This window comes from Erythrolamprus reginae, chromosome 3 (assembly GCF_031021105.1).
Source record: "Erythrolamprus reginae isolate rEryReg1 chromosome 3, rEryReg1.hap1, whole genome shotgun sequence".
Classification (NCBI taxonomy): domain Eukaryota; kingdom Metazoa; phylum Chordata; class Lepidosauria; order Squamata; family Dipsadidae; genus Erythrolamprus; species Erythrolamprus reginae.
In genome coordinates this window covers 155,317,700-155,340,849 of record NC_091952.1, presented here as the reverse complement: position 1 = coordinate 155,340,849, position 23,150 = coordinate 155,317,700, and the positions used below count along the sequence as shown (strand labels likewise).

Sequence of the window (23,150 nt, the reverse complement as noted above, 5' to 3'; positions counted from 1 at the left end):
TTAATGGTTCTCTACCAAGCTATTAATTAACGGCTGCCAATAGTACAGAAATAATTTATCAAACTGATAAACTGGTGACTTAACATAGTGATGCACAAATAATTTAGGGTATGAGTCCAGGAGAACCACCAACTTGTAGAACTATTCTTTTAAGAAGAGTGGACCTCCACTCAGAGTCAATTCCAGTTTTGGGATATGGTTCCATGATGATATTAAAAATGAGAGGGAGAAAGTACTGAACCCTTTGCCACACTAGACCAAAGATGTCAAAAGCTCAACTGCTCTTCCCACATGCCTAATGATTTATATCATCTACTCAAGTAAGAGTGGAATCATCATGAGATGAAATCATCTAATCCCATTCCTCACAACCAGTTTTCATCAGGATACCATGATCAATGTTCAGAATACCTTACTTTAACAAATTAATGTGTGAGATTTTTTAAAAAAATCTTAAATATATATTTTAAATATCAACATACATTTCATTTTGCAAAATATAATCATTAGTATGGTGTTTTTTTTAAAAAAAATGCAGTACAAATGATCCCTTTGTTAAAAATGAGATTCATTCCTAAATCTGTAAGTCAAATATGTATGCAAGCCACAAATTATTTACCATCAATTAGTCAAATGTTTGTGTTATACTATGTAATATATTACAATATCCTAGATTCTTGAGAAGAACTTCATGATTACAAAGGCCAACACTAGCTAAAAATTTGCAGCTGTGATTTCATATTTTTGTGTATATAATAATATAATATTTTATATAATAATTATTATAGTAGTAATTGCTTGATAATATATGTTCATCAGAAATAGTGATAGTTCTTCAGAAACGAAAGCAGAGGTTTATTTAAAGCTGTTAAAGAAGGATAGCATGCATTGGCTGATTATGTAAAAGATAGCCAAGAATAACTCTTTATTCATGTACAAGAAACAAAACCTGAATATTGGAATAATGTAATAAAAGCACAAACATAATCTTGAGGGGAAAAAGAATTACATGGACAATTTCTGCAAAAGATAAAGGGGAAAAAAGATGAAGATAGAACCTGGTAGTGATTTAGAAAGGGAACACTGAAGGTTTGATTTTTACTTCTGAGTGGTTCACATGCAGTTTCTCCATGGATGGATCAGTAGAAAAATTTCTGATTAAAATTTCTTGACTAAAATCAGAGATCCTGCTGATAAAGTAAAATTCAGGTTTCCTATTTGCTGATCTTCTTGGCTGATTCAATAGCTATGATGGTTTCCTGCACTATTGACTCCCTCCTGGTTTGCCTCTATAGTCTGACCTACTTCTGGGCAAGTGTTTAGTTTTTTGTTTTTGTTTTTTGCCATGAGTATACCTTTGTGGCTCTTCCACTTCTGCTCCTGTGAATACTTTATTTGTAGTATAATTTGATGTTGATCTGCTAGCCTCTCTTCTATTACTTCTGATTCTGGATGTTCTTCTTTCCAGAACTGATGCATTCTTTTCAGGTTCTTTTCATTTTCTTCTCATTGGACTTGGTTTGTAATAACATCATTCTTTCTTTTCTGTTTTCTTTTCCTCCTCTCCTTTCTCTTGTCTTTTCTTTTCTATCTTTGTATATTTGGGATGTATAAACACCTCTTCACGTAATTCTGCAGCTGCTGGCCCTGGTTGCTGAGACAACATACGGAATTCTGTAATCTATTTGTTACTAGATGTCCTGGAACTCCAAAATCTAGTGTAGTCTTTGTTGACCTGTGTGATGTTGTTTCAGTATGGATTTCTATAAATTATATCTCAACATATTTATGGGAAGGGATTATCCCCATCCAGGCAGTGATGTTGACAGACACTACTTATCAAGGAAAATAGGTCAGCATGGAATGTTGCAAGTATATCAGACAGTTGAAGAAAAAAGGGCATTGGAGGAATATCTGAAAGACAGTGAAAAAGATATACTGAAGTTAGTGTATCACGAAGGCTTATGAGCTATGCAAGAGGTTCAAGTATATTTGACAAGGTCTCATCAGAGTGCCTAGTCAAAGAGTAATGCATGTTTTATTACGATCCATGAAATAATATTGGACTTCTTCCCAAAACCATTTGCTTTAATATTTTAGTGATCAATGTTGGAATCAACCAACCTCTAGGATCCACAAATACATCACACCTGATTTATGTTGTGGCAATTCATTAACTTAGTATTCATTACTTTAGGTGTCTTTAAAATTGGTTTAAATACATTTTAAAGGAGAAGCATTCTAATTGCTATTAATTTTAATACCTGAGTAGAATCTCTCAGATCAAAAGCAATAGTCCTCCTTGCTCTCCAGCAAATGGAATGGAAAGCTATACTGCCTCTGATTTATGCATAGGATACTCCAGCAAGAAAGAATATTGTTAAGTTTAGATTAGAGTTTTACTTTATCAAAAGTGTGATGTTGTAAACATAAAACAATTTAGGGTTAACCGCCTGTGACTAATATTAGGGATAATTTCATTTACTTGCATATAATATCTGATGTACTAATCCTGGGAAGATGTTTTCAGTTCATGTCAAGAACTCATATAAATAAATAAAAATGAAGTCTGTGGTTATGATGTTTTATTTATTTTGTCAAAGTATATTCCTTGTAGGTTTCTTCAGTAACATAATTTCTAAACTTGCTATTTTTTTCTATAGCATTTTCAAATTACTTATTTTGAAAGAAGGTTGTATGATTTGGTTTCTAGATCACATATAAGTTTAAACCTTGAAATACTTACGAATTACAACCAAATGTTGAATATTTCTCTTTTACTTAGAGCCCACTCACATATAATTGTAAATGAACAGGTTCAAAATCTGGGAATTCTGGAAGTTGTAATCCAACACAGTTAGGAGGCAAAAGTTGTCCATATACTGTAAATGAACTGAGGCAACCCTTATAGATGAAGGGTTTAGGACTGTTCGCCACCTCCTGTTGCCCACAGCTGTTTGGTCTCCAGGCTTTTGCCTCGGATGATTGAGTGCTGCCTTTTCTCCCTCGTTGAAAGGCCCCTAGCTCTTCGGCCCAGCCCTACCATCACAGCCCCTCCAGTTTCAGCCACCCCATTCACCCAATTCAACGAAAGGAGGACTCTCTCTCTCTCTCTCTCTTTCTTTCTCTCTCTCTCTCATGTGAGGAAGATGTGGTTGCCCAAAGGAAGGATGAGCTTAAACAATTTTAGAATAATAGCTAAACTTTCTGTGAAGCAACACTCCTATTACTCTCTCTTGAAAGGCGCAATTTAGCAGCAGCGGACACTACTGTCAAATACTCTCTCCTGGAAGGACGTTGTTGGGCTTGATGTGGCAGGGTGGGGGAGGAAAAGAGGAGATAGGATCAATGATACATTCAAGAGATATGGTTGTACTGATGCCTCCAGGAAGATACAATTATTGATAGCCTGAATGCCTCTGAGATATTTAATAGGACCAAAATTTCCATGATTTCTGTATCTTTTCAATATCCTCTATTATGAGGGATTTGGAGATGAATATGCATAGAATTGGAAACATATGTGAAAATCAGAAGATGAAAATTATTTCTTAGAAGCAATTGGTAAGCAGATCTCAAATGTAGAATTCAAATGCTGGATTTTTTATTATAGAAGACAGTATGATGAATCAATAAGGGTCTTGTTAGAATATGGATCTTCCTAAGAACTGTTAGTAAGTCCATAAGTAAATTATACCTGGTAAGTCATGGGCTACACACATAGATTTATTATTGAATGAATTCAGGAGTTGAGGGTATTTAGGAACAATAGAAGTGATTTTCTTTGGCATGCCAACAAAATAAACCAGAACTATTGAAGATGAAAAAATGACTTGAAATAGGCTGTTGACTGTTTAAGGAAAGCCACACAGAGCAAATCATAATAAAAACCAGGTAATTAGTTAGTCAAATTTGCCTGACCATGAGGCACTCTTTTGACCAAATGACAATCATTTTTGGGGGGGGGGGGGGGCATTTTTATGTAATCTAATCTGTGGGATTTTTTTTTTTCAAATTTAGGACAATAGTTTCAAAAGTATTGGTCTTATTAAAAATCATGGAAAATGTCAGACTGACATTAATAGTAACAGTTATTTATAGAATAATAGCAATTAATTGGAACAATAATGAAATGCCATAGTGAGCACCTAGGATTAGCAAAGATATAAAGCGTTGCTGAACTGCTTTTTGTGCTTATTGTAATAATGGTTATCCATTGTCTTTTGACGTCACATAACATCACTGAAGGACAAATAATTTTAATATGATACTGAAGGTGGCCTAAACAAAAGCCTGAAAGAAGTGGGGATGAAATCCCTCTATACAAAATTATGCAAATTAGAATATACATAGAATTCTATATAGCAACATTATTGATTTGGTTATATTGTTAATGCAGTGATGATGTAATGGGGTTGTACTACAATCATCCTTTGAATTAGACAAAGGCTGGGTCCTTTGAAGAAAATTGCTATTGATGTAATATTTCCTCCAGGTGTTATCTTTAACAGCCTTGTCTTGCAATAAGTCAGAAATCAAGACAACTATTAAGTGAACACCCTACACACACACTTAATGACCCACTCTTGCTCTCCCTGATGCCGCTATGAAATTAACATGTGGGCCATTAAGCAAGCATGGGATATTTCAAGAGTGGAGGAAGCCCTGGAAGGCCCACCATCAGCTGGGTCCATAAAGAAGGCAGACCAGCAATAAAGGGCTTTGCAGAGCCAAAGACAGACGAGCAGAGGAGAAAAGACCAACTGGATTAGGCATGTGACATTCCAATGCCAGAGAGCCTCCATGCTTGACCAATGAAGCTGAGCTTGTGGGCTGGGCCTCTGCCCCAATCAACTGGCTGTCAGGAACCTGCAAATACCTCCTAGCTGTTACTAGCTTTTGGGGAAGCCAAAGGCAGCAACTTCACGGCCAGCTTCCCAAAATCTTTCCCTTGCTTAATCCCTTCCTTCTGCCCCTGGCTGGAGGGTGGTAAAATCTGTAAATTACTTACCTCAATGAGTGATTCCAGGCTGAAGATTACAACAGAGGAAAGGGAAGCAAACAAGCAAAAACAAGATTCTGCAGTTTATTTGCCTTGGGGAGATGAAGAAAACGTTCAGCCCAAAGCAAAAGTGGCTATAGCACAAATATGCACCAAACAACTATGGCAGAAAGGCACACATTCTAAAGGCACTCAGCCAGGCAGCAAAAAGATTTCCAAAGGTTTCTAAGTTTTTTGCTGCCAGAGAGAATCTTTTTATAGCCAGGTAGTTGCTTTTTCTTTAGAGATGAACTTTTTCCAAGTGCTCTGGCGTCCTGTTAGGGCAGGATGGATGAGAGAAGTATGGAGGGTGTTGTTCTGCAGCATCCCCGTGGTGGTCATAAGGGTGAAGGTCTATTGGAAGGCTGCAGCTACCCTACGTTTGAAACAGGGTCATATATGGCTTTTACAAGGTATGTTGTACCTTCAAACAACCATTGTGACCTGTCACGTATAAGGGATTACTTGCACTACTCTTATCTCCTTGTGTCCTAATCAACATTCCTGTGTTTTGTTTTGTTTTATTTTTGGCTGTGCAGTTATTTATGTTTCTAGGAAAGTGGATTAAGGGGAAGGGAGTAACTTACTTGTTTTAACTAATAAGAATAAGAATAAACAAACAACTGTAAAAATGAAAATCAAATTGCATTGTTTGTTTTCTGTGTTTCTAAAGAGAAGAGAATATTATTCTGACACCTAATATTTGAAAACACTTTAAATTCCATATTGTCCTGTTCCAATAATTTAATTGGGTGCTCTGTGGTATAGAAGCTTTTCCAAGTATAGCCGGGGTGGCGCAGCAGGTAGAGTGCTGTACTGCAGGCCACTGTAGCTGACTGCTAGATCTGCAGGTCAGCAATTCAAATCTCATCACCGGCTCAAGGTTGACTCAGCCTTCCAACCTTCTGAGGTGGGTAAAATGAGGACCTGGATTGTGGGGGCAATAGGCTGGCTCTGTTAAAAAGTGCTATTGCTAAAATGTTGTAAGTCGCCCTGAGTCTAAGGAGAAGGGCGGCATAAAAATCGAATAAATAAATAAATAGAATAATGAGGCACATTCCTAAACAGAAAAAGAAAGCCAGGGTGGCTTAAATTGGAAATATATTAAGTATTAATTTGGAATATTTATATTTTTGCATACGTTTTATAACTATTTGTGAATTTATAATTTTTTTTCTTTAAAGGATCAATTTTGTATTATTTTGAAAGTTCTTAGTACTGTATAAGTATTGTAAGAATTAGTTACCTATTGATTTCACAGTCATTGTACAAATTCAAAATGAAATGCAATTTTCATTAGCAAATTTCAGTAGCTTAGAAAACGGGACGATTTCTAAAACTTTCTTTTTTAAAATGTTTCTTTGTGAACAGTATCCTCTTAATTTTTTACTTAAAGAAGCAAATATATTGCTACTAAAGAGGTATACAATTCTTCAGGAATAAATATTACATTTTATTATTTATTTTCCTCTAAAATTAATAAGAAAAATAGCATACATAGCATATAATATAAAAACAGAAGGTCGTGAATCTTGTAAAATATGAAAAAAAATTAGTGTGTTAACAGGGAATTCTCTTTCTCTTTTTTCCCCTCTGCCTTGCTCTCCGGTGATGTCGTCACCTCACCATTATGCTTTGTATGGTCCTTGACACCTGAATTTGTGTTTGTGTGTGTGTTGTTCAAGTCTCAAAAAAGATTCCCTGCCTTTTCCTTAAGTATTCTAGATTCTAGTGATCTAAGTATAGAAAATTGTACAGAATCATTATGCTTTATGTGATTTTTAGCTATTTTTTTACATAAATGTCTTCAAATAGTGCAGAGTTGGTCCCATTTCTCTTAACAAGCAGTTAAATTATAATACATGATATTGTGGATGAAGAAAGTTGTGGATAATTAATTCCCTTAGCATATAAAGGGATTATGTTACTTTATATTAACTTGTTAGAACATTTAATAAAATCAACCCTTAGTTATTCAATATAATCTACAATTTTAATCAGAAAGGTAAATCTTTTAAACATAGTAAATTCAGAGGTTTAAATCTATCATTGTTATTTGCAAAATTAGTAATAATTGGATAAAAGGCATTTAAGTTCAGTTCCTTTACAATCAGAAGTCTAGAAGATCTTGGCACGCTTGCTATCTCACAGTTGAACATAAGAAGAAATGTGGTGGTTGAGACAAAAACTAAGATGAATCCAGAATTCTATTTTCATTGTGATGAAATAAGTATCTGTAGGAAATTCTACAATATATCTTGGTTGTTAGCTCAGTCCAGCTACTTTATAGAGCTGTAGAGATATAATACTACAATTGTCACATACATTGCATTTTTGGGCCAAAATCCATCTTAAAGTAAATAAAAATTAAATGTAATGCATATCTTGATCTATGGCTATACACAAATTGGGCACTGTTGTGTTTGGGCCTGGGCCGGCTGCTGCTCCCACCTCTGTGAGAGATGCGTCACAGAGCGATTGTGAAAGCCTGGCTGACAGCCAGGAACACTTGGCTGACAGCACAGAGGATTTGGCAGATAGCTCAGAGGAGTTGGCAGATCGCCCAGAGGAGCTGGCAGACAGCCCAGGGGACTTGGCAGGCAGCCCGTCGGATAGCCTCTCTTCTCTGGATTCGAATGCTGAACAGATAATCAATATGCGTAGCCATAGAACAATGCAATGTAGGGCTCAATTACGAGATTATCAAAGGTGATTATGGTGTCACCTGTGTTTGGGTGTGGTCCACAGAATGAGGGCTAGGTGTGGTCCCCATAATGAGGGCTACAGTTACAAAAGGGAACAGAGGCAGAGGCAAACCGTGGACGTTTATCTGTGCGGTTTGGATGGCTTTGCTGTTCTCTGCTTTGAGATCTTTGCTCTGTGTTTTTGGATTCAACCCAGCATGTTCAGGCAAGTAGGCATTGGGAAACCTGTGAATCACGGCTTCTATCATGCCTCGTGACTTCGGAGAACTCCTGGAACTTTTCTGCTACATGAACTTTGTATTTGGTTGCTTTTTCACTTCACATGCACTTTGTATCTATCTGATCTTTCGCTTAGAACTGTGGTTTACTGCTGAAGAAGGACATTTTGTTTAGTTTTTCCTTTTGTGTTTAATACAATTGTGCTGTTTATCACTGCCCGTGTGTGTCTGACCTTATTTCCTGGACCTTAATTACCGCCTGAGCCTCGTCAGGCAGAACAGGCACAACTAATTTTTTTAAGTCCTAATTGTGACTCCACTGATTGATATTTCAAATATTTGAGGAAAAATTTGTAGTAGTTTGTGTCTCCTCAAAATACTTCATGTCAGAAATGAAAATGGAGACGTTTGAGGAAATATTTTGTAGCCACCATAAAAAAGAAAAAAAAGTTTGAATTCTTGATAAAAACACTGGATGTAATTATCTGTTGTTTCTTATTGTAGGAACTATGCCTGTTCCTGACCAGCCATCGTCATCAGACAAGACAAGTTCCCTTAGCCCCGTGTTGAATACATCCAATGGAGATGGATCTGAAGCAGAAACCACATCTGCCATTCTGGCATCAGTCAAAGAACAAGTAAGCAACTGCAAGAAATTGCAAATTCCAAACCCTAAAGTGTGAGTCAAGTACATGTTATGTTGTGCACTCTATTAACTTCCTTGAGGTATAAATATATATACTAAAAGAATTAACTTTCTTACTATGCTGTATTTGACTTGTGATGAGGTACATGTTTGTTATTTTCAAAGAAGTTTAAAACTACTAGTCAAACTAGTCAAAGCTCCTGTTGTCTTTTTTCCCACAGTATTAAGAACTGGAATGCGTGTGTCAGATCTCCTGTATGAAAAATAGGAGACAATTATCTTTCTCCACTGTTCTAGGTCCAGTCATTATTCGTTTCTGTTTTCCATAATCTTTAGTAGATTTTTATTAACTTAGGGAATTTTTTTCTTTTTTGTATAGTTTAGGATACTATTGCTGAAATATTGTTGCATGCTCACGTTGTGTTATCATAGTGCTTCTACCTTGTAATTTTAATATATTTTTCTCTCTGCTTTCATAATTTATTGCAGATTTCCTATTGAAATCTAGTCATGAAAAATGGTTTCTGTAGCAATTTTGTACTTAATTTGGAGAAATTAGTTAAAATTAATAAACAAAATGGGCATTGTTTTCTACATAGAATGACCCACAGTTTTATCCTTTATTCTTCATCTATTTCTTTCCTTGGTTATCATGGCATTTTCAAGCAATTTCTCCAAAACCACAGTTGAGAAGCATCAAAACTATTTCTATTCTGCTTTATCAAAGTCCAACTTTTGCTTTCTTGTGTCTGATGGGAAATCACTGGTTGTGTGATTTTGATCTTTGTAATAGACAGGCATCCCACCATCTGAATATATTTTCTAAGATCTTTGTTGCTCTCTGCCATTCTTCAGAGTCCTCGGAGAGGGGCGGCATACAAATCCAATTAATAAATAATAAATTAATAAATTCACTACTTTGCAATCTGTTGCTGGTTCCTTTACTATTACAATACTAGTTGATTGTAAAAGTAGGTTATTAATCATTTCAGTATATTATCAATTCTTAAACTAGTTGCTGTATCAGTTGTGGTGGTGATTAGTCTTCCTTCTAGAATTTTAATCACATTTTTTCACTGTGTTCCTTGACTTTCATTATTACACCTTATACATCATTTGCATTTTCTGAATACCATTTATCACTATCATAGTGCAGGTTATTGATGTTTCTTCCTACAGCTTTAAAACTGTACTACTGTTCTTCCAATACTGCCTTCCGCAATATACATCCAATATATATTATTTAGATTGCCTTTGGAAAAAGAGAATATGTAGTGTTGTCTTACTCCTTTGTTGCTTGATCACGTTGCACCTTTCTATTTTTCTTGCTTTTGGCTTCTCTTTTTTTCTTAGTAGTTTCCACCATTTGTTCTAGTATCTGGTTTACTTTTTTCTTCGTCTTTGGTTATCTCTTTTCACATCCATTCTTAACCTCTTTCATTTCATTCTACAATTTCTCTGATTTGCTATTATTAAACTATAGGCTTTAGAGTGGTTCCTAATATTCTTGAAAACAGTAGATATGCTCGGGATCATATCTGAGAAACTGAGTGGATTTTTTTTTCTGTTTTAGCTTGATTTGGAACTTGCGTATGTGCAGTTGTTGGTCTTTCTTGCAGTCACCACCAACCACATTTTTTTTGCTATAATTAAGGTCTTCCACTTCCTTGTATCTATAATACTGAATTTTATTTTTCTGTATTCTATGTGATGATGGTCTATGTATATTTTTATTTTATTTATTTATTTATTTCATCAAGCACGTATTAGATAACAGATAAAAGAAGAAGACAATACGATAGTAGGACAGGGATGGTAGACACAATGGTGCACTTATGCACATTCCTTACAAATTTGTTAGAAAAGGGGAGAGGTCAACTGTAGACAATCTAAGGTTAAAGATTTTTGGGTTTGGGGAAGAAACCATGGAGTCTTGTAGTGCAACCCAGGCGTTGATCACTCTATGGCTGAAGTTGTATTTTCTACAGTCTAGTGTGGAGCAGTTTACATTTAGTTTGTATCTATTACGTGCTCGTGTGTTGTTGCAGTTGAAGGTGAAATAGTCACTAGCAGGAAGGACATTTTGGTATAGGATTTTATGAACTACAGTCAGATCAGATCGGAAGCGACATTGTTGTAAATTGTCAAATTACAGCATTTCAACTCTGGTGGAATAAGGTATTTTGTTGCGAGAGGAGGAGTGTAAGACTCTTCTTGTGAAATATTTCTGGATTCTTGATTGTCTGATATGCAATGCAGGTTCCATACAGGTGAGCTGTATTCTATAATTGGTCTGACAAATGTTTTGTATGCTCTGGTTAGCAGACCAGAGCATACAAGAGCAAATATAGGCTTTATTTTGATAGTTGCAAGAAAGGTCATGATTTTTTTTATTTTTGTTCCTAGATCTATCAGTTCAACTACATTTTTCTCCTTAATGTTTCCAAATTTAACATTCAAGTCTCCAATCACAAACATCATATCCTGCTTGCATGTTCTGTTAATTTCTTATTGAACTTAACTATAAACTTGACATTTTCTCTGCACCAGTGATTGGAGTATAAATTTGTTTAAATCATCATATTAAAGTACCATATGCAAAGTCCAGTTGATATTATTTTGCCATTGATTACATTGTACCCAAATATTTCTTTGGGTTTTTTTCTGACTATAATAGTAATGTAATTCCTATTTTGTTTTTCAGTTTCTGAGTACTAAATAGTACAATCTTCTGATCCAAAAATGCCTGATTCCTCTGCACTTTAATTTCCTGATGACTAAGATCTAAAAAATGTTAATTTCCCCATAATGAATTGTTCATACATTCATATTTCTTATATTTTATATTCCCACAGAACTTTTATCTTTGAACTTTTAGGATTTTCTTTTTCCTGCATGGTGATATTAGCGACTAATCAAGCCACAAAATACCATTAACATGCCAAAAGTTTTTATTTTTATTTATTTATTTTGTCCAGTACACAATGAGGGTTTTAGTGGGTATATATATATATATATATATATATATATATATATATATATATATATATATATATACACACATACATACACACACAAAGTAACATACATGATGAAGGTTATAGAGGAGATACGCATAGTAAAATATATCTAAGAAAGAATAGAAAAGGAGATATAGTAATAGAACATATCAATGAAAGAATAGAAGAAGAGATATAGGAATAGAAGAAAGGTATAGGAGATATAGGAGAGCAATAGGACAGGGGACGGAAGGCACTCTAGTGCACTTGTACTCGTCCCTTACTGTTCCTCAGTTCCTCCTCAGTATGAATATTGAAGGCCATCTAACATGCAGCATTATATCATGAATCACCTTATATTGCTTATTCATGTAACTTTCTTGGTAAAATATAGGCCTGGTTTGCCGTTGCCTTCTTTCACACAATATAAAGTGATACATTCTCATAGTCACTAATTACCCACCATCACCATCAGTAATTTCCTGAATCACTCTTGCCCATCAGTGATTCCTGCTTACTTAAAAGGAGAGCTGGGATGATAGTCATACTTTGAGTGACCCATCTCTCAGTGGACCAGGAACACATGACCCCTATTAAGAGGCAGTACATATAGTCCTTGATTTACATCCAGGCAGAATTTCTGTTGGTAAGTAAGATAATCATACCTGATTTTGTGACCTTTTTTTAAATGATTGTTAAGTGAATCTAGTCTTCTCCTATGTGAGAAGAGTCCAAGCATGGGTAAATTCTTTCTGATTGGTCAGATATTCAGTTGCAAATTCTTTGGCCACGCCTCTTCTGCCCAGGTGAGCTCCAGTTTTTCAACTCATTTGGCCTAGAGAGACACAACATTTCTTTATCCATGATGGGATTATCTTTATCAGATAGAATTTTTTTTTTCCCGGCAGGGCAATCCTTTTTCAGAGCGCAGCGCTTCAGCACTTTTCCTTTAATACACCATGGCTGGTGCAGCCTGGATGTCCATCTTGGAGACTGATATCATCGAGGTTCCCTCCCACACCATAGAGCTGCAGTCAAACTACTTAACCCTTTAGGACCCTGCCATTTGAACAATAACACCTCCATTCCTGTTTGAATCGTGCTGAGGCAGACTGAGGCTTTGGTTCTGCAGCAAGGAGTGGCTGCCTTGCTTACACTTGGAAACCATGTTGCCAGTTTTGTGCCAATTATTGAATTTCAGTGCTTGCAACCATGTTGTCAATTTCATGCCTTTATCAACTGACTGGCTGTGCTTACAAACCATGTTGTCAGTCTGGCGCCAATTTCCCTGCCTGGCATTCACAGTGAGTATCACACATTCCCTTGGTTCTGTTTGCCAGCACTTCTTCAGAAGCATTAGCCAGTCTAACTATTACAAGGGGAAGCCTTCCCAGGCTTCGGATATGCCCCAGATTTGAATTAAGACTAGCAGCAGCCAGCTAGCAGAAGCAGTTTGGGCCCTTTCAAAATGGTGGGCCAATCCATTCCTCACATCAGTAACTCAGCTGACCCCTTCCCCAGGCAGCAGAGATCAGAGGCTTCTGATTCCAGAAGGGTCTGTTTCAGTGTCCAGGAGTGGTCAATTTCATTGTACTAGCTATGTCCTCTTAAGATCCAAGTTTTTGTTGAAAAACTGGAGCTCAGCATAGCAGAAGAGGCATGGCCAAAGAATTTGCAACTCAGTCTGCTGGCCAAGCATTTACCTATATTTGGACTCTTCTCCAATGCACATAGGATGAACGTTCAGATAAATCCAACATTCTTTCCCCATTGACTTTGCTTATTGGGAGATGGCTGTGATGATTACAAATTGTAATCACATGTCTCAGGTACACTGCAACTATTATAATTATATACTGGTTGCCCAGCTTTTAAATTTTTCTCACTGTGCAGATGCTGTAACAATCATAAATGCGAGGACTGCTTGAAAATCATTTTTTTCCCAGTGCCATTGTAATTTCATTACATTACTAATTATAATGAATGGTTGTAACTCAAGGACTACCTGTATAGCAAAATATTTTTGTGTGTTGATCACTTAATTGCATGTAACAAAGGATGGGTTGCTACTGGTGCAGTAGGTGACTGCGCACTGGTAGTGGCCGCCAAATTGTGCAATTTTTGTGTGACTGCTCTGGTGCCAGTATTTTGGGCACTGCCATATTTTTTCTTTAATTTTTTGTATTGTTTGCTTCCTGTGCATACGCGGAAGCATAATATTGCGAGGGGATGCTCGTCCATGCGTCCCCTTGCAAGATTTCAGTGCATTTTTGCTTCCTGCACCTGAGCAGAAGCAAAATCACCCTCTGTGTGTGTGTGCATGCACATGCATAGTGAGTGCACCAGATGACTCAAGCTGCGCATGCTATGCACCCGTAGTGGCAGGTAAGAGCAATCTGTCCCTAACCATATTAACATGAGTTCTAGATGTTGTTGTTCTTATACTTGGAGCTGTTAATTGACTAGATAAATATGCTGCAAGGTTAAAAATGTTGGGGGGGGAAACATGTTTGTATAACATAATATACATAAGTCTTGGACAATTAACAATGATCCTTTGGTCTATACTCTTTTATATTAGGCAGAAATGTAGTGTGTTTTTTTTAAATAGTACAAATATTAAATAATTAAGTGTAGGCTTAGAGGTAATAGGCTTCATTCTACCATTCTTAGCAGATGGAAAAATTGTGATCTATGCAAGAAAGTCTATTTTGAACCATTTATTCATTCCAACACTAGAAGCATGTGTTTTGTTTGTTATTATTAATAGGACAAACAGCATGCATGAGAACTGAGAGGCAGAAATATTTGGAATGGGGGCAGTTGTTCTCTTTTCCTCTTTCATAAACATTTGTACTGCATGTTTTATTTCCTAAATAAAACAGTGAAATGAACAGTCAAGTCCCTCTCTCTAGAAATAAAAAGATAAAAAGTATTTTTGGTGTAAATGATACTGCCTCTTTCTCAGGCCAGTACAGTATTTGTGTTTCAATCATTTGTAGCTGTGTTTAATTTACTGGGATGATTAGGAGGACAAAAATTAGTTCTTATTCAACTGAGAAAAGCAGATAGATGAATATATACATATACGCTTAGAAATAAGACCTCAAATACTAGTTGGATGTACACATATGCTAAAATGTAATTTGCAAAAGAGATCTGCAGCTAGTCTTTTGACTGGTGAAATGCGGGACCTTACAAGTATGCTTGGAAATAAATGCTGAACTCATTAGAATTTACTCCTATGTATCTGTGGTTGGTTTTTTACTTCTGCTATCAGAACATTGCATTTAACAAATACAGAAGCTTTGTGTGTGGGGGGGTGAGGGTTGAGCAAACATAGCTACAATCTGCTGTAGATTCTGCTTCACTTTTTGCAATTTTGCAGTCATTTTCATAAGTTAATAGTTAAAAGGGTGTTTTACAATAAGTAATATTTTATACTGGATTTCAGATGTTATGTCACTGTGGTTATCTTATGTTTGTCTTATATTTACCCCTGTGAGCATTGAACAGAATTCTTAAGGCCAACTTTTTTCCCATTTGTAGTATTCATGATTTAATTAGTTTAGATAGTGATTTTATAAATGTATCATTCTTCCCCCACTCTGCTATCATTATAGGAATCCCTGTCTAATAACATCAAAGCCCAGTGATACAGTATGAATGGATTGCTCAGAGATTTATAGCAATTACTATTACAAATTTGAAATAATTGATATTGGTAGAAATACATTTTTTAATTTAACAGCATAAGTGCTCTATATATTATCAACTTTTTAACGTTAAACACTTAATGCCTTTTGAAGATCAGTGAGAAGAACATGTAGAAAAACATGTAATCTGCAAAGCTAATCTGTCCAGAGAGGTCGACTTATTTGCAGGTTGTAAAATCAATAAAGGTTTGTGTTTCAGAATATTTGCAGTAATTACCATGATTTAAAATATATATCAATAGAATAGTTGTAACTCAGGATGAACTGTAGAATCCTTGATTCTGTCTGGGCTTGGTTGTTTTCTTGCAGATGTTTCATTATCCAATTAGGTAACATCAGGAGTTCTAGAAGGGAGTGAGTTTTGCTCTCTTTTTATATACTAATGTCTTGTCCTGTCAATGTTGGTAAGGGTATTCCTGATGGTTCCTTGATTAAACTGTAAACGATTAAAAAAAATCCACTACGAGTATAACCCAACCCCACGCCTTTATCTCACCTGTTCCGAAACATGCTCAAATGTAAAGCAAGGGAGTTCAGCAGAAGGAGGCAAACTGTGCACACAAGGCAGAAGAAGAAGAGGAGGGGAAAGATCCCACAGTAAACTTTGAAAAAAAAATACATTAGAGAGTTATGGAACAGGAGGAACAAAGTCGCAGCAACCGGGAGCCCCATCAGGGAGCCGCCCCAAGTCTGCGGAGAGGGACGGCATACAAATCTAATAAATCAAATCAATCAAATCAGGACTTCTTCCATCCCACAAACCCTCCCAGGCAGATCACTGCACCTTCTTCCTTTTCCCCATCTGTCATATAGGCATGCCAAGTTGAGTTGCTGGTTAGCTGGTGGCAGCAGATAGGTTGGCTCCCTCCTCCGCAGACTTACCGAGCCTGCTGGTTGCTGTCCTGAAGTGCCCCCCCTCCACTGGCAGAGAGCTCCTGGGTGCTGGGGAATGGCAAAAATGCCCCTGTTTTTGCAAAAAAAACAGGCCATTTTCACCCATTTTTCCCCACAAAAATTGTGGTGGGTAAGGGGCCCGGGGACCCTGCAGACAGCTCCTGGGGACTGGGGGAAGGCAAAAATGCCTCAATTTTTGTGGAAAAATGGGCAAAAAACTATCATTTGGTTCAGAATACTTTTTTTCCTTGCTTTCCTCCTCTAAAATATAGGTGCTCCTTATATACCGTTGCGTCTTATACACCGAAAAATATGGTACTTCTGTTTGATTTCTCTTTGGTTTGGTAAACATTATGTTGATAATAGGAGTTCTGGCTGATTTCTTTCCATATAAGTTTCCATATTATCGGGTCTAAAGGGTGGGGAGGGGAGGGCAGGGCCTTTTTTAAAAATAGTAAATCTGTTTTGGTTTACTAATTATTGCAAAAACAGTGATAAATACATCCTAAATATATCTTGAAGGAACAATATAATATATTTCCCAGTTTTAAGATTATTTTAAAGAATTTAGAATAGTTATGTCTGTACAAAATGTCAGTTTTTCATAACGCAATATAATGTATTTATATATATTTTAAAAGGATATAGATTATTATAGGGTAAAACTGATTTGATGCAATATATTCATATTCATAAAACATTTGGAATTTTCCCCCTGAAAAATAAATGTGCAATTACAAGCAAATATTGTAATTATTGAATTGTTGCTCACATATGTTGGATATATGTTATAAATGAAGCTGTGTGTGTAGAGAGAGCCAGTTTAGTCTAGTGCAGTGATGGTGAACCTTTTTTCCCTCGGATGCTGAAAGAGTGTGTGCACATGTGTGCATGCCCACACCCATAATTTAATGCCCCGCATGCATGCATGCTCCCTTTCCCATTTCCTGTTTTTTGCCCTACCCAGGCTCCAGAGACTTCGCTGGAGCCTGGGGAAGGGGAAAACTGCCTCCCTTGCTGCCCTGAAGGCCCTCAAGAAGCCGAAAACGCCCTTCCAGAGCCTCTGCATGAGCTGAAAATCAACTGGCCAGAACACATGTGTGCTGGAGCTGAGCTAGGGTAACTGCTTGTGTGCTGGCTGATACGTCTCCGCATGCCACATGTGGGACATGTGCCATAGGTTTGCCATCACGGGTCTAATGGTTAGGGTGCTGGCATAGAACCAGGAGACTATGAGTTCTAGTCTCATTTTAGGCATGGAAAAGCAGCTGGGTGACTTTGGACCAGTCAGCTACTTTGTATGACAATAACAGTTTCATTATTTTTTTTACCATAATGCTAGACGGTTTTAGAATTTGTACATTTGTACAAGTAAGATAAGCAGGAGATGTAGGTCAATGGTGGATTGCTCCTGGTTCCATCCAATTCTGCAAACTGGTAGTGGTGGTGGGAGGTTTCAACCACCTGCCCGGGATGCTTCTGCGCAGGTGCAGGAGCATTGCGAGCAGATGCACGAACCAGTAGCAATGGGTTTTAGAATCCACTATTGATGTAGGTGTTAAGATTTATGGCAAATCTTGCCATTGTACAAGGCTGATCTTTTCCAAGGTTATAAAAAAACAAAACCTGCAGCTTTCAAATACAGTCCAATATTAAAATAAATTACGCAACTATATTTTGATTTTCATTTTGATAGATATAAGATTTGAGATTGATAACTTAATCGTTAATTTTTTGCTTGGCATTGCCTTTCATATATGATATGGAAACACAAAAGATTATTAATAGACTACATTCCAGTCTGTCTACACACTTAGTTGCAAGAAATTAACTAGTGGAATAAATTTTTAATGTGATTTTTTTTTTGTTTTCTTCCTTTTATTACAGAAATATAACTTGTTTCTAATATCAATTTCATGCACTTTATTTTTCGCTTACAATTGCAAGAAAACATATTTTAAACTACTGTAAAGGTAAATTAAGTCATCACCCAACTCTATCTCTGTGATAGAAAATTTAACACCGAAACTATTTTTCTCTTAAATTCATATTTAGCTTTCTGTCAAAACTGGTATTAAATGCATTAGTAACATGCTATTTTAATGCGATTTTCTGACAACCATTAAATATAAAGAATAGACTTTGTTTCGTAGCATATGATTCAGGTTATATTATTATTATTATTATTATTATTATTATTATTATTATTATTTCATTTTTAAATGTTCAGTTGATGGATTTTCATATTTACTGGATAAAAGAGATAATAACAATAGCAACAACAATAATGGCATTGACAAAATCATCATAAGTCAATTGCAAAAGGCAGATTTACTTGCAGCAGTTTACATCCTGTGATGATATTTTTAATACTATCAAACAATAGCGTCTGCCTATCCCAAGTCCTTGGAAAAGACTTGATAGGTGGATAATAATATCACATCCAGTTTGAAAAGTGCGCCAGTTCTCTGGGCAGCTGGCTTTGCTCGCCGCAACCAGGCTTGACATCAGTGGCCCCCTGCTGCCCCGACAGCAACCCCCCGACCGCTGTACTCGCCTTGTGCTGCGGGGGGGAGGCGACCGCTTGCAAGCCCCTTGCCTCCACCGCGTCCTCTTCCACTGCCCCATTGTTTACAAGGTGCTGGTAGAAGATCCAGTGTTGCTTTTGCAAAAGGTAGGCAATCTGCTTTTGCAAAAGATAGGCAATCGGCTCCTGCGGAGGGTTGAAAAACCCTGCATGGCAGGCCATTGCTAGGTACGCCAGTGCACACCTGCTCACCTTAGGGGGAACAGTGGTCAGCAGTAGTGGCCCACAGAATGGCTGTGTATTTGGTCCATGGACCTCTGTTTTAAATGGTGGTTAGCATCCGTTCCTATCACCGATCAGTCCCTCTTTGGGGAGATCCTGAACCCCATAGTTATTGAAAGCAGGGACAAATGTAAAATCCTTCCCTCAGGCAGCTGGAATTTCATTTAACAAGCTGCCTCTTTTCCAAGGTAGGCCCCCAGTAATGGTGAACCATTTTTTTCCTCGAGTGTCAAAAAAGTATGTGGGGGGTACTATCACACATGCATGAGTGCCCACACCCATAATTCAATGCCTGGGGAGTACAAAAACAGCTTCCCTTGCCACCTGGAAGCCTCTGGAGTTCAAAAGTAGCCTGTTTCCCAACTTCTGGTGGGTGCATAAGGCTCGTGTTTCACCTTTCCCAGGCTCCAAAGGCTTTCCCGGAGGGTAAAAATGCCCTCTCCTATCACCCCAGAGGCTCTCTGGAAGCCCAAACCCCCCTCCCAGAGCCTTTGTGCAAGCCAAAAATCTGCTAGCAGGCACATACATGCCTGTTGGAGCTGAGGTAGGGCCACAGCTCGCAGTGCCAGCAAATATGGCTCCGCGTGCCATCTATGGCACCCATGCCATAAGTTCGCCATCACTGGCCTTAACCAACCATATGGGAAATTCTAGGGGCAGTACCAAGGGCAGATGGGTGGCCACCAGAGAGGTACCTATGACATTAGGTACCATCCAACAGGTGCCTAAAGAACAACAGGGACTGGGGTTCTATTCCATCTTGTTCATAGTACCAAAACCCTCGGGTGGATAGAGAGCTATTGCAGATCTTAAACATTTCAACAAATACATAATACACAAAAAAATTAAGATGCACACCCTCACCCTGCAGTCAATTCTGTCAAGTATTAGAAAGGGAGATCTACTTGCATCCATTGATCTCTCGGGGGCCTACCTCCATATTCCTATTCAGACATCTCACCGCAAATACTTGCAATTTTCCTTTGCAGTGAGCCACTATGAATATCGAGTCCTTCCCTTCGTTCTGTCTTCAGTGCCAAGAATATTCACTAAGGTCATGGCTGCCCTGGCAGCCGATCTGAGAACCATACTGGTACATGTCCAGTGTTACCTGGTCGACATACTCATTCAATCCTCCTCTATCCCACAAGCAGAACAGGATGTTTGGGTAGTCCTTAACACACTTGAGCACCATGGGTTCCTGGTCAAAGCAGGCAAGAGCCAATTGGTCCTATCCACTAGACTGAACCATTTGGGAGCCAGTATTGATTCTCTAGAGTGCAAGATGTACCTATCCCAGGAAAGGAGGGTGGACTTGATAGGGTTAGTCCAGCAGGTTTGGAGCCGGAATTCGGTTCCACTTAACATATTATCCTCTCTCCTAGACAAGATGTAAGTAAGTAAAACCTTTGTTACAGTCAAAGACCATCAATATAATAAAGACAGAACATCCAAGAACCGTTTCAGAATCTTAGAATCTAAACATTTTTAAATCTCTTTGATCCTACCGTGTTTCCCCAAAAGTAAGACAGTGTCTTACTTTCTTTTTATCCCCAAAAGCCCCACTATGTCTTACTTTCGGGGTATGTCTTATATTGGAGCTTCCCTAGCGGTGACGGCGTGAGCTTTTGGGGCCCCGGTGGGAGGGCACCGGCCACTGTTGCTTCTAAGCGGCGCCATTGTTGTTCTCATGGCGCAAAGCCACGCAGTCCTGAATCGCTCCCTTCTCCGGCCAGCAAAGTCTGCTGCCTAGGAAAGCAGCGCATTTGAAAAACGCTTTCCCAGGCAGCTGGCTTGCTGGCCGCTTTCCCAGGCTTTCTGCAGGAACAGGTGGTGGGGCGCCACGAAGGGCAGCACTTGCGCAAAGCCACACAGTCCCGGATCGCTTGTTTCCCCGGCCAGCAAGCCGGCTGCCTAGGAAAGCAGCGCATTTGAAAAAGGCTTTCCCAGGCAGCCGGCTTGCTGGCCGCTTTCCCAGGCTTTCTGCAGGAATGGGTAGTGGAGCGCCACGAAGGGCAGCACTTGCGCAAAGCCACACAGTCCCGGATTGCTTGCTTCCCCGGCCAGCAAGCCGGCTGCCTAGGAAAGCAGCGCATTTGAAAAACGCTTTCCCAGGCAGCCGGCTTGCTGGCTGCTTTCCCAGGCTTTCCGCAGGAACAGGTGGTGGGGCGCCACGAAGGGCGGCACTTGCGCAAAGCCACACAGTCCCGGATCGCTTGCTTCCCCGGCGCTGCTTTCCTAGGCAGCCAGCTTGCTGGCCTTTCCGCAGGAACGGGTGGTGGGGCGCCACGAAGGGTGGCACTTGCGCAAAGCCACACAGTCCCGGATCACTTGCTTCCCCGGCGCTGCTTTCCTAGGCAGCCGGCTTGCTGGCCGGGGAAGCAAGCGATCCAGGACTGTGTGGCTTTGCGCAAGTGCCGCCCTTCGTGGCGCCCCACCACCCGTTCCTGCAGAAAGCCTGGGAAAGCGGACAGCAAGCCGGCTGCCTGGGAAAGCGTTTTTCAAATGCGCTGCTTTCCTAGGCAACAGACTTTGCTGGCCGGAGAAGGGAGCGATTCAGGACTGCGTGGCTTTGCGCCGTGAGAACAACAACGGCGCCGCTTAGAAGCAACAGTGGCCGGTGCCCTCCCACCGGGGCCCCAAAAGCTCACACCGTCACCGCTAGGGAAGCTCCAATATAAGACATACCCCGAATGTCTTATATTGCTGGCCGGGGAAGCAAGCGATCCGGGACTGTGTGGCTTTGCGCCGTGAGGACAACAATGGCGCCGTGGTGGCTTTCAAGCGCCGCCCTTCATGGCGCCCCACCACCCGTTCCTGCAGATGCGGCGACCTATGCGCCATCCCGGAGATTACGGGACTTCGCCGAAATCCGCGCTGCGAAGAACTTGGGGGACTTTAAACCGAGGGGGATTACAAACGATCGGCTTTGTTGGAGGGGGTTTTTTTCCCATGGAAGGCCAAGCTTGGAGGAAGCAACCGAGGGAAGGGGCCTCGCTGGCGGCAAAGGTACCGAAGAGGTGGGGACAACCTGAAAGACGGAGGGAGGGTAATAGTAGGAGCTACGCTGAGTAGAGTACACGTGGGCAGGAGGCGGTGTGCTTATATTAGCCGACCCCCCTGAATCCCCCGATACGCCTTACAATCGGGGGTGTCTTACTATCGGGGAAACACGGTAGTAGCAGATTCTTAGGTGATAAATGTAGTCCTTGTGTTACAGCATCCAAAGTTATAGCCATCATCAAATTGGTCATCACCCAAGTCAACAAAGACATGCTAGGTGTTGAGGTTCTTGGACATCTGGAGACAAATGACTTACAGGATTCATGACTTTTGGCTGACCAACCAAAATTGACCTATTGTAACTATACAAAAGATACATATCTCGCTATGATGAAGGCACATATTTGCGATGAATCCCCACTGCTGCTGTGCAGAATCTGGCCATCTGTGCTGTAATTATGGCCTGTTCATCTTTAAGCAGTCACTGGAGATAGGTAGTGTCTGAGTGGCCAGGGTACCTTGCAATTAATGGCAAAATATGTTTTTTACTAATGTCTGTATAAAAGGAGCATCTCAGGAGAGTCTCCCCCTCTCTTGAGCTGCAAGGACAAAGTCTTTCAGTGAATGGTATTCTTTTATACTGGGCCGTACAAAACGGTGGATGGAAGTGCATAGCACCGTATAAGAGCAAATGCTTTTCGGTGGTTTGCTGATTCCAGATGTCTAAGATATCTGGCAGGAGCCACAACACATCTAGTGGCCTCTGGGGCCAGGAGCAGCGAAGCTTTATTTAAGTCCTCCTGCCTCTCGATGTCCTTCACCCTTTGTCGCAAGGTTTGTCTTGCTAGATCATAGTTCATCTCGAGTATTGAAGCTGGGGAGAAACCTAATTTGTAAAGATTGAACTCAATGGCCTTAATCGATGAGGAGGAAAATTTGTTGTGAGGCAAGACCTTTCGGGGGAAAAATTAAGCTTTAACCAAATATTTAGAGATGCTATACAGATTCTTGCTTTGACTTTTATCAATCCAGTCTCCAGGCAAAGAAGTGCGTTTGAAACGCAACATGGCATCTGGAGAATTATTCTAATAAATTTGGATTGAACTATTTCTAGTGGTG

At 39.2% G+C, this 23,150-nt stretch overlaps 1 long non-coding RNA gene across 1 annotated transcript in view; it reads left to right on the top strand.

Moving 5' to 3' along the window:
* Window positions 1-8,535, top strand: part of LOC139164666 (uncharacterized) — a 184,399-nt gene extending 175,864 nt beyond the window's left edge. Inside the window, exon 4 of the long non-coding RNA XR_011558674.1 lies at window positions 8,469-8,535. This is a non-coding gene — a long non-coding RNA (uncharacterized lncRNA). The remainder of the gene's footprint in view (window positions 1-8,468) is intronic.
* Window positions 8,536-23,150: the final 14,615 nt, after the last annotated feature.